The sequence below is a fragment of the Melanostigma gelatinosum genome (genome assembly GCF_949748355.1).
Source record: "Melanostigma gelatinosum genome assembly, chromosome: 1".
Lineage (NCBI taxonomy): Eukaryota > Metazoa > Chordata > Actinopteri > Perciformes > Zoarcidae > Melanostigma > Melanostigma gelatinosum.
In genome coordinates this window covers 3502665-3514770 of record NC_136634.1, presented here as the reverse complement: position 1 = coordinate 3514770, position 12106 = coordinate 3502665, and the positions used below count along the sequence as shown (strand labels likewise).

Sequence of the window (12106 nt, the reverse complement as noted above, 5' to 3'; positions counted from 1 at the left end):
AGAGAGAGTAGCAAAGTGATTCTGTGTAACAGTTTAATCTTTCTCTCTAATACTGTGAAATGAGAATTAGACATCACAATGAGCATCACAATTATCTAAAGTGTCAAATTCTTCTATATTTAGGCAAACATCTGGAAATAGTTCCTATCTTGAGCTTTTCTCAGATACTTTCTGAGGCCCAGACATCCAATAAATCAGCAGTAGTCTCCAGACCTGTATGTGCTGTCTGAGCACCTGTGTTGCCTGAATTTCCAGTGATAAATTAATGACGACAATGAACATCTTCAGTCGCAGGTGCATCAACTCTGCTGTTTGAATTTCATCCCCAGGGCGCCTTGTACAAATGCTGACTTTTGGAGTTTGCTCTTTTGTCAATCTGAGCTTAAACTCAGCATAAAGTCGAGCAGACTTTACCGGCTCAGCGACATCCGTTAACCGTGGGAGTGTGGAGGAGTAAATATTCAGCCATTTATTGGTAATCCTGGTGCCTCCATCAGGGGGAACAATTGGAAGCAATTATTCATGAAGGTTTCATTGTTTACTGGAGTCTGTTAGAGTTTGATGTGCTGCTTTGCACGGCGCTCTGCCGTTCTACATTCACCACCTGCACATTCTGGTGGGCTTTCTATACAAATCTCAGATTATTAAAAGAATCAGTCAGCCCACAACAAAGCAAAACCTCCCTGTACAATCACAACTGTTAAAGACAAAGCGACGCTATAACTTTAAAAATCACGACTTTCCTTTCAAAACAAAAGCTTTGGAAAATATAACGCCCTCATGAAAAATAAAATAAATCAAGCACGCATCCACGCAGGCAGCCTCAGTCGCCTTCAGGTCCACATCTGCAACGTCAACCTCAGCACATCTCCTCTCGCTGATCAAAGCTGCTTCTTGCCTTCGTCAACAGCTGGCGTGCATGTTTAAAAAGGAATGGCTGTGCAGCCTACTTCAACCCGGCCTCCGCCCCGCTCTCCAAACAAACACAGCCTGCCTTTGGGCTTCATTTCACTGTCATTGATGCATATTTCATAAGGGAATTCAATGTCTTCCTTTGATTCTTTGGCACTTTGGTGCTGCTGTCTAGCAATCTATTAGCTCCCATTATCATCTCTACAGTCCTAGAGACAACAAGAAGACCCTCACAACTCTAATGCACTGTATATAACGACTCGGCCCTCCTATGCAACATATTTACAGGTATGATTAAAAAAGTACAAATAAAACTACTCTGAGTGAGAAAAAGATTTATGATTTAGTCTATGAAATATCAGAAAATAGTCCATCATGAATGATGAATTGCTTTTTAAATAGCTGATTTGTTTTTGTACGATTGACTTATTAATTATTTGACTGATTATGTCACCATTTTAAAACATGTAGCGCATGTGCCATTTCATGACTACAATCATTAAACCCCTGATTTGAAAGATAACAACAATCCGCTGGATCTGAAACGTGGTGCCGATACCGAACTTATTAAACCAAATTTAAATCGCGTCGCGTTTGCCCTGGTTAGTTCAGCTGACTTTATCCTCTGTCAGCAATGTGACTGCTCTGGACATGTGCGCGGTGTTCATCATATGTCATGACTAACGAGCTGCTTTCACACACTGTTTTGCTCGCCTACGTGTAATCGCCAAGCCGGCGCATTGAGTTCAGCAGCCTCGCTCATCATTTCTGTCGCGCATTGAAGCTGAGCATGTCCGTCGACATTCCTGGAATGGTTTCACTCTCCTTTCTGATCACACACCTTTTGTGAGGCAGGCGTCTCAAAAGAAGAGTTCAGAATAGGTAGGGATGCAGGAAACGGCCTCGTGCAGCTGTTTTTCATTTTTTTTCTTCTCCACTCGATTTTTTGAGATTTTGTGATTCTTTTTGAAATATTCGGTTAGAAGTGGTTTATAGCTTAAGGGGAGAAACCCAAGGTGAATAGGGTGAAAATTGTACTCAATGATATTGCCATGAAACTTCCCCAGATGATTGCTCTTACTCCACTATCTGCTGGATCAGGAACCAGGCGCCAATACTGTGTTTCCACTTTTAGCTTGAGTCACAGCAGACCGCTGTGAGCGCCGCAAAAATCACTGTCCTCACATTTCTTTCCATTAAAATGATCCCAATAGGTTCCACATAGTTTGGAATACAGATTTATAAAAGCAGATATCTCATTATCCATATCAGCAGAGAAATTGTATTTCAGTGGTAAATATTATGCCGCGCATATTGATTTAGTTTTATGTGCCAAGATGTTGAGGTCTTTTTCTCTGAAGCTTTCATTCAACAACAATACAATGGAGATGAAAGTATACATGTTTGTGCTACTCAAAGCTTAAAAAAACCTCATTGACAACCACTTTCACTTGAGCTATTTCTGTACTCGAAAGTATTTTAAATGTAAAATGTCACAGTCGTGTCATTGTATTGGGTTGGAAGCAGAAATCTCAAAACCTCAGCTCATAAAACCAAAAGTGTCTCTGAGTAGATGCCACTCTGACTTGTAAAGAATGTTTTGTGTGTCTTGATCGTTGAATGTATTCCACACTGAAAAGATAAAACCTCTCAGTCTTTGTGGATCTGAACGGCTCTTCTTGGCTACTAATGGGCGGAAATTCACATTATGCTCAATGAGCAGCGGAGGGCGAGACACTGAGGGAAAATGACCATAGAGACGGAAGATGAGGCAGGCAAAGCACACTTCAGTGAGTGTCAGATCATTCCACTTCAGAACACAAGACTTAATGTTGCCATTCAGGCAACTTTCCCCCCGTTGTGCACAGCAGTTTTGCTGAGCTGGTTGTTCTTATTTGAACCCTTTTATCGCTCAGCGCTGTAACAGTTTACTCTCTTTCTGTCTCCGAGTGGAAGGTTTGCAGTTGAGTTTTATGAGTTCATCTTGTTGATCGGGTTACTGTGGTGTCATCTATATCGGGGGTTCTCCACCTTTTGTAACTTAAGGCCCACTGGTGATTGAATTCGGAGGACCACCTTCACAAATACATGACTGGATTTACCGCAGACCAGTCGTGATGCCGTTTACACCCAAGTCCGTCCAAAATGTCATCGCTTCCTCATTTTCCCCTGTTTGACATTTGTGTGAAATGGTCATGATGAGCATTTGAATTCTTGAGTTATGGCCATAAAACGTGTTTTGTGAGGTCACAGTGACCTTTCACCACCAAATTCTATTTAGTTCAACCTTGAGTGCAAATGGACGTTTGTACCAAATTTGAAGAAAGTTGCTCCTGAGATATCGCGCTCACGAGAATGGGACGGACATGAGGTCGGAGTAAACTTGACCTTTTTACCTATTTCAATCTGAATATTCTTAGAAATGCTCTTTGATAGGGTGTACTTGCATTATTATGCTATCACAATTATATCAGTGGCTTAAAATAGTCTGAAAATACAATAGTATTGTTTATAGAAATCATCATTGGGACACTATTGTCCAACAAAACTATCTAAATAGGTCATTTTACTTAGAAATCATCATTGGGACACTATTGTCCAACAAAACTATCTAAATAGGTCATTTTACTTAGGATAGGTTGGTTAAACACTTAATGTTTTTACTTGAGTGTATTTTTGTGTGTTGGACTTAAAATTCGTAGAGAAAAATGAATTCAAATTCTTCGTGGCATTTATAAAATACAGCACACTTGGACTACAGCTTTAATAACAGACAGACATAAAGGTGATACAAGCAGTCAGCGGAGAATCACTCTAAATCATACACTGGCAGAACAATCAGCTTAACTCATAATGACAAACTTGTTGACTTCACTGGCAGTATGTTGAGTAGTTGTCTTTGGCTTTAGTCCAGCTACAATGCGAGCGACTCTGTGATTAATGAGTCGACGTATGAGCGGCCAACAATCTGCTGTCTGACAGCTGAACTAAACCTCCACAAGGCAGGAGGTTCACACAAACATGAGGCACTGGACGGGAGTTCAAACTCCTCTCTTTCTGCTATCGGCATAAAGAATCCCCCCCCCCCCCCCGAAAAAAATATCATGAATGTGGTTTTGAACCCCTCTCAAAGGAAGTCAAAATGAGGAGCCAAATCAAACACTGGGGGTAAAAGGGAATTGTTAAAGCACTGATGAATCACGAGAGGAAGTGCAGTGGATTTGAAATACCTCCAACAGCGACAGTTCCATCTGTTGTTACAGTGGGCCTGCTTTTATTTTAATGGCCAAAATGCTCAGAAAATGTAGTTCTAAAGTTCAAATCCACAAAGCGTTGCTACTGATGCTATAAGGCCATTTCGTATTACATTAAAGGGGACATATCGTAATCATTTTCCGGTTAATGCTTGTATTTTGGATTTCTACTAAAACATGTTTGAATATTTTAATGTTCCAAAAACACATTATTTTTCTTATACTGTCTGTCTGAATAGACCTGTATTCAAGCTCTGTCTGAAACGCTCTGTTTTAGCGCCTGTCTCTTTAAGACCCTCTCCGAAAAAAAGCAGAGTCTGCTCTGATTGGCTTACGCAAAGAAATATGGCGCACCTCTGCAAAGGTAGTTCTCAAGCCGTGGGTGTAGACACTAGGATGAGGGGTGGTATATTCCCATGAAACTGCATTTGACATACGAAGTGGAGCCAAATCTGAATGGCTTGTTGAATCACATGTTTTCTGATCGATGGAAGGCACTTCAGATATCCAAATGTATGTGCACAAGAACTGGAAAAGTCCTCTTTAAAGTCATATAAAAGGTTATCTTCTTTAAGCATTGAGCTAAATTATCTCTTCAACAAGACGGCTGTTCTTTAAAAAAAGAATAATAATCTATGACTATGAATCATAGATTAGATAGAACAAACTCTGCTTCATCAATGCAAAATGACTCCAGATTAGTGTAATCAGCCATCACATCCCTGATCCCAGGCCAAACTTCTACGAATTACAAATGATGTATCTGCATGGATGCCAACAATCAAGAAATACCTTTTACTGCTACCCTTGTTTTAATCAACAAAGAAGTATCAAATGTTCAAGGTCTACACATAAGCAGCAGGACAATTATCTAATGCCGATGACATAAGAAATACATCAAATCATAATGAAATCATAACATCTGCATGTTTAGCTCCCCCCTGGTGAGTTCAGCTGACTTCATGTTCCGTCAGTAATGTGACTGATCTGGACATGTGCAGGGTGTGTTTTTTATTTTATTTTTTGAATGCATCATGGCTCACAAGCTGCTTTCACATGTTGTTCTGATCGGACACTTGTAATTGCCATGCCAGCGCATTCAGCTCTGCAGCCTCTCTCATCATTTCTGTCGGATAGCCGTTACTCTCCTCCCCATCACACACCTCTTTTTCTCCTTTATAATGTTTCAGAATTGAGGGGGGTGCAGAAAAACACCCTCATGAATGACAAATTAGTGATGTAGAAATAACCCACAATATCAGTTTTTGTTTTTCTAAGTTATTGCAATATTCAGACGGAGGTGGTTATACCTCCTGTCTACCTCTGGATGTGCATGAGGTGGAGGAGGTCGCGTCAAATCCTCCTGAAATGACCGCAGACAGCAGAAGAGAGAAGAAGAAGTTTGGTAGATATAATTTGAAGAGTGAACGCTCAGAGTAGGCTGATTACGAGGAAGCGTGAGGAGGGATTAATGAAGCGTATAGAGCTGAGCTTCATTTGTGAAACGTCAAAAACAAACGAGGAAATACGATTCACTCAAAAGGTAATTCACGACACAGTTTCATTGTATGGGAAGTTTAATTTGGTACCAGGCTGGTAGTTCAGCCCCTAATAGTAATTAACTATTATATATGAAAATAATTATATTTATTCATTCACCCGGACTCGCCACTAGTTACTACTAAGGTAGAAACTAGTCTTCCTGGGGTTTGTACAAAACACTACATCACAGTGCAAAAACAAATATGCAGGTAAATGGAAAAACAAGGAAACAACCATCAAAACCAATAAATCATCAAAAAACAAACTACTAATGACAATAACAATAACATAGCATAGTACCCACGCCTCAATTTAGCTCAAACAAAAAGCCCAATTAACTAACGGTAAACAGCTGCCGATATTCAAACAAAAGCAATCCAGTTCCTGATCAATGATCATCGTGATATATTTGAAGAGAGGCTGGTTTTCTGTGACGTCATCTATTTTGTGTAATTCATTCTTCTTCCAACAAAAACAACCTCTTGATGCATGCGTAGTATTAAAGTTACAGCCATTACTGCTATATAACAATGTAACAGTTAAAGTTGCAGCAAAGTATCAAACAGTTTGTGTAAATAACACTACAAATGTTTGTTAACTTTAATAATGCTGTAAAGCCTTTTTACCACTCTATCGCTGAACTTTACATTCGCCTCTCCAGCACTAACAAACAACACACGGTGTAGAAAGCTTCAGAAGGTATCCACCGAGAGTCTTGCTGCCCTTTAGCCCAAAGTGAATGTATCTGCGGGGGTTGACGGAGTTGTTGGCAGCTATTAGAGGTCGACTACAGTTTTATGTCACTTACGGTATTAGACCGTGAATTTTAAATGGCTTGGTGAAGTGAAAATGGAGGTCAAATTGGAAGTAAATTAACCTTTCGGCAGAATCGGCAACACATTATTGTCCCACTGTTGGATGCTCAGGATCACGTCATCAAAGGTTATAAAAGTACCTTTGCAAACATCCACAACAGATGCCGGCGTTCAAGGTGAACTCGATTCTAAAACACGCCGGGTGCCTGATTCTGTCTTCCAGAAGCAGATGTTGAGCATATGGGAGTGAATATTATACCCAAAGCCGGAGACCCCTCGTCTCCTCCCTCTCCCTTAATAAACATGATATTCAAACTTTGCCCGATGCTCACTGAACCAGCTAAGTGTTTGACGGCTACATCAATGCATATCCCAGTGTATGAATATACAGTTTGGATTCATGCCTGGAGTGTTTTACGCTTCTTCTTCTTCTTCTTCTGAGAAACTTGACATCGCCCTCAGTACGGTCAGACGTTGGTGACCCATAACACCTCAAATAATCAACGTGGCAAGACGCTGAGGGGCAAGAGCGCGGTCAAGAGGCAGGATTGACAATTATTTTTGGCATTTGTCTAACCCTTTCGCGGGTAAAAATCAAGCGAGCGGCTGCGCTGACTACCTGAGCGGAAGCTGTTGCAATCATCATTGTCTCTGGGCGGTCAAAAGTTCATCTTACACCGTGAGGAATGTTTTCTTGTGTTCAATTTGAATCTTCATTTCAAATGTTTCCTACAAACAACTGACTGGCATCTGTTGATGGCGAGGTATTGGACCTCATGCAAGAACATTTTAGTTTTTCTTATCTTAACTTTTCACTTTTTTTCGTTTGGTGGGCTTGTACCAGGAGGCAACCACTGGTTCAGCCGAGTGACGCCAATGCAGACGTGTTAAAAAGAAGTCTGACACAAACGAAACACAACAGTGAGTTTCCCACAGTACAGAGATAGTTGTACTGACGTGTGTACCTCTTCAATCTGTCAGGCAAAATGAATTCATTCCAATTAACAGCGGTTTTGCAGAGTGCCGCGGTAACAAGCTGAGACTCGTGGAGGGAGACTTGCCCCTCGGTGACCCCTAATGAGCCAGCAGCCTCCTGCCGGAGGAAGCCCGAGCCGCTGCGCTTGTAATGAGCTGCTGCTTTTGCTACAGGCCTTTAAGATGAGCCATGGAGCTGTCATACGCACAGCAGAGTACGAGCCGCTCCGGACCACCATACCATTCTTTGCCAACTTTAAGGGACAATGTGTGCCTTTGGTGACGCGTTGCTGTTACAATTCAGCGTTCATGCGGGGAAATCATTTATTTTTATATGTTTTCATATTGTAGATATCGCAATTTAGACAGAAGTGGTTTACAGTTAAGCTCTACAATTATGTTTTGTATTGCAAGTTTTATGACGTTGTATGTTTAAATATGCAAATGATGTATCATCTTATCAAATATGTGCTAATTTGCATACATTTCCAGAACAGAACTCTGAGCATTGGAAAAACTTTTGGCTGTAATATGTCAACAAAATGAAACAAGAATTTTGAACTCTGCTTTATCCAGACGGGATTTTGGATATCTCTTTAAATCAGAATCAGAAAAGACTGCCAACAGCCATAAAAAAAATCTAATTACTCCATGTTTTTAGGAATAAAATGTTGTCTGGATCTGGATGAACAAACCCCTCTGTAGAAACCTTCAGAGTATAGAGAGGAATGAAAGTGTGGTGTATGTAAGAGCTGCTGAAGTGGAGATTTCTGGATCAGAGTCTGAGAACAAACTCAAGCGAGAGAACGTCCTTTAAAGATGTGTTTTGTAAAATAATAGACATGACATACATACACAAGACACTACAGGTGTATAGGGTTAAAATGAATTAATAGCCATGAAACATCAGATCAGATATGATGCTATTTTTTCTAACAGCTGCACTTGTGATATTCACTGAACTGGAGTCAGCCAGCGACTGAGAACGTGCCCTCCATGCAAGTTATGTTTGTGGGGTACATGCTGTTTAAACTTACTGTGGAGTAAGTTTCTATCTTAATGGAATGCTTCTTCAACGAAACATGTACTCATGTAGTCTGATAAAAGAGAGAGAGGACGCTCATAAGGTCTGACAGACCTTATGAGCACCTCGGTGACACACACCGCGGTGCCGGATGAGAACCAGGAGCGCGCGCGTGCTGAGTACAGCTATCGGTCTCAACCACGTGGCCTCCTTACCTGCGAGTCCTTCGGCAACCGTCACCTCGGCTCACCGACGACTACATCACAGGATCAGCGCATCGGCACTCACCTCCACGCTGCAGGAGGAGAAGGGGGAGTCCAAACCCAAACGCAGGTGTCAGCGGGGGATACGTGAAGAAGTGGGCTGCTTTCTGTCCGTTTGTCTCCCGCCGGTTGGATTGATTCGGACACCGGCTCCGGGGAGATCCGCGATCTCGATCGACGGAGCAAAGGCACCGCTGGAAATGTCTGCAGCGGCTGATGCACGATTTGTTTCCCCGCAGACGGTACCGCGCGACTGTTGATGCTGCGCTCCGGTCTTCTCTCTCTCTCTCGCTCTCTCTCTCTCTCTCTCTCTCTCTCTCTCTCTCTCTCTCTCTCTCTCTCTCTCTCTCTCTCTCTCTCTCTCGCTCTCTCTGTCTCTGTCTCTGTCTCCCTCTCCCTCTCCTCTCTGCTCCTACCGGCAGCGGACGGGCAGGAGGGCGGTGCGAGCGGGTGCGTGCGCTCCAGCGGTGCATGCGTGTGTGCGGATAAGGCCGCCTCAAAGGCTGCAAACCCGCAAAACCCAGGGGCGCCGATAACATTTTAGGAGAACCCGAGCCCCCCCCCCCCCCCCCCCCTAACTGAAGGACTAAACTAAAGGAAGAGAATAATAGCTTAGACACCCTGTAGATGTTGCACATGTCTCTGGGTCTGCAGGAAGTCACCGACACATTCTATAAAGTTGGAAGATTGCTGCCCAAACTTTTCATGTAAAAAAAAAATCAATCCAGACCTAATAGAGGTCTGGAGGACTTATTAGAGGTTTCATCCCTCAGAGCCTTCAAAGGCTGTTGTTGCCTCTCGGAGGGGAGAGATAACAAGGAGAGTGACATTCAACCAGCCTTCATTTGGCAGAGACCTCTCCAAGACCCTAGAACCCCCCCCCCCCCCCCCCCAATTAGGAAGCTCCTTCCACGGCCATTTTTCTTTTCGTTCTTATTTTCTATCCTCAGAAAGAGATTTTCTATCTTAATGAGACCACCTGTTTCTGCTGAATAAAAGACAACATACAAAAAAGGTGAAAATGTAACTTTAAGGTTCCTGTTTTATGCATCTTTATACGCCACCATTGTAAATGTCACCTAATTTATTTTACTTCCATAGTCAGTCTACTTTGCAGATAAAATATTATATCAACAAAACTTAACAAAAATCTTATAAAACACAATCAATTGTTATGAATGAGGGGCTCCAACATGTACACAAGCATGCTTATTTAGCTAGAATCTGACACAGTGGCACCATTAACAAGCATGAAGAACCACGATATAGAAATGGCCAATTACACTGATGTTCTTGTTTACTTTATGAAGGTCATATAGAGGCATCAGTATTTAATTGAGATTGTTTAACAACCAGTTAAAAGGTCCTTACTGTGGCTTTAACATCCAGGGGGTAGAAACTGGTTTCCGTGTCCAGAAAAGCATCAAAGGCGTTACCACAGACTTAAGACCCCATAAATTGCACTTCAATATTGTAACAATGAAAATCAAGACATTAAATCAGCGAAGAAATATGCGGTGTCTGTTTCTAATCACAAGTCTCCACGGTGGACCCATTAAGTCAAGCTTATTAGAACATTTCAGGGGAAGTGACATCGCACCAACGAGCGCAGTCACACAGAGAGGACGGTGTGCATACCAGCTCCTGCTCCAGTGGAGGTCATATCTGGGCTAAGCTGTTTATATGCATATTCATATCCTAATCACAAATACCCCAGCATACATAATTAAGCTGAATACTGTGGTAATATTATGAAAAGAGAACTCGGTGTGACCACAGAAGAAATACCATTGAATAGGATACCCTGGGTAACACGAGCCTGCCCCAGCACATCATCATGATGGGGGCTTATACCAGATGGGGAATGGTGTTTTCATGCCCCACATGGAAATGTTGAGCCTCCTGAATACTATTGGGATGTAAATGTGCATAAAAATGCTGTCATTATTATACCCAGCAGTGCATCATTGTTGAAGTGAACGTTTATTTTCGGCACCGGCGGAAAACAAAGCGAGCCGGGCTTTGTTGCCCATTAAATGTAGTTTTATAAATCCTATCAGGGCTGCCAGTGGTACAGAAGTTGAGGTTGATGACGGTACAGGCCTGAATATTTGGGCTTTTCAGAGATGGAGTTCATATATTCCTAATCCTGCTCATTCCCAGTAGACGTCTGGTGGAGGACGAGGTATTCACTCCAGAACTGCACTCGAGTGCAGTTTGGTGCTCTGAGCGGAGCTATTTTCATGTATTTTAACTCCACTTCATATCAAAAGTGCATGGTGTGCTTTTATATGCATCTGATGAATTGCTACTTGCTTTGTAGAGCATGGGGTTTTAGATAAACTAAGATACGATCTTTATTGATCCCACAGCAGCAAAGATGAAGGGAAAAACAGATGCACAACAGAAGTAAACCTGGGACATGTGAGCATGATGAAATAGAAGCAGAGGAACTTTCTACACCCTGTACGTGTAACATATTAAACGTGACATTTAATATGTTGTTTTTTACCATACAGGTAAATGTAGCAATAATCTAACATTATTGAAAAACAAGTTGTTTTACTTATTTTATCAAGTGTGTTTTATTTACCTGTAAAGCACTATGGGATGCATTTCTGATATGAAAGATGCTTATTCATGATCTATTTATTTTGGACAGCGCTGTCTTTTGGAACCATATCTGGCTCCATAGCTGCTGAATGCTTCAATTAGTTCACCAGCAAGTCTCCTGACTTGTGTCTGCTTTAGGCAGTGTACAGGGGGTTTCATCAGAGGTTTGTACCTGAAGCCATGTTGCCAGCCACGACGGAAAACAACGCCGATGAGATCCGGAGTGAAGACCGTAAGTCTGTGTGTCATAAAAACCAAACTAATGAGCTGAAGATCACTGTAAAGCTCTGCAGAGCTGAGGAAGACGCTGGAGGTTGCAGCTATTGATAGAACATATAATGACACTGTGTCCTGATATATAACTGACTCGGTGAAGGAATCGCCATGATGAGAAAGAATTTCTCAGGACACCTCATCGTTTATGAACACTTAGTGAAATTAGGAATACAGGGTGATTACTTTTGAGTGTTTTTCTGATCTAAAATCGGACCTGTGTTCAGAAAAGCATCAAAGGCGTTTGCAGTCTGGCTGTGCACTAAACCTCATTCTCCTTCCCTGAGGTGTGTAAAACCATCTCTCTCTGCTTAGTTTGGTACCGGAATTATCTCAGGTCAGGAGAGAGCTCCGGGGCTGGAGAGGGCTTAGGATAAGTCAGAGTGACAATTAGCGGAGTGACACATCTTGACACGTCAGACTTCCAAACAGCCA

The 12106-nt window shown here is 42.0% G+C and overlaps 1 protein-coding gene across 1 annotated transcript in view; it reads right to left on the bottom strand.

Moving 5' to 3' along the window:
• mgat4c (mgat4 family member C) overlaps positions 1-8921 on the bottom strand; it is a gene marked incomplete at its 3' end in the record, with an annotated part of 95820 nt that extends 86899 nt beyond the window's left edge. Inside the window, exon 1 of the mRNA XM_079271674.1 lies at positions 8811-8921. The remainder of the gene's footprint in view (positions 1-8810) is intronic.
• Positions 8922-12106: the final 3185 nt, after the last annotated feature.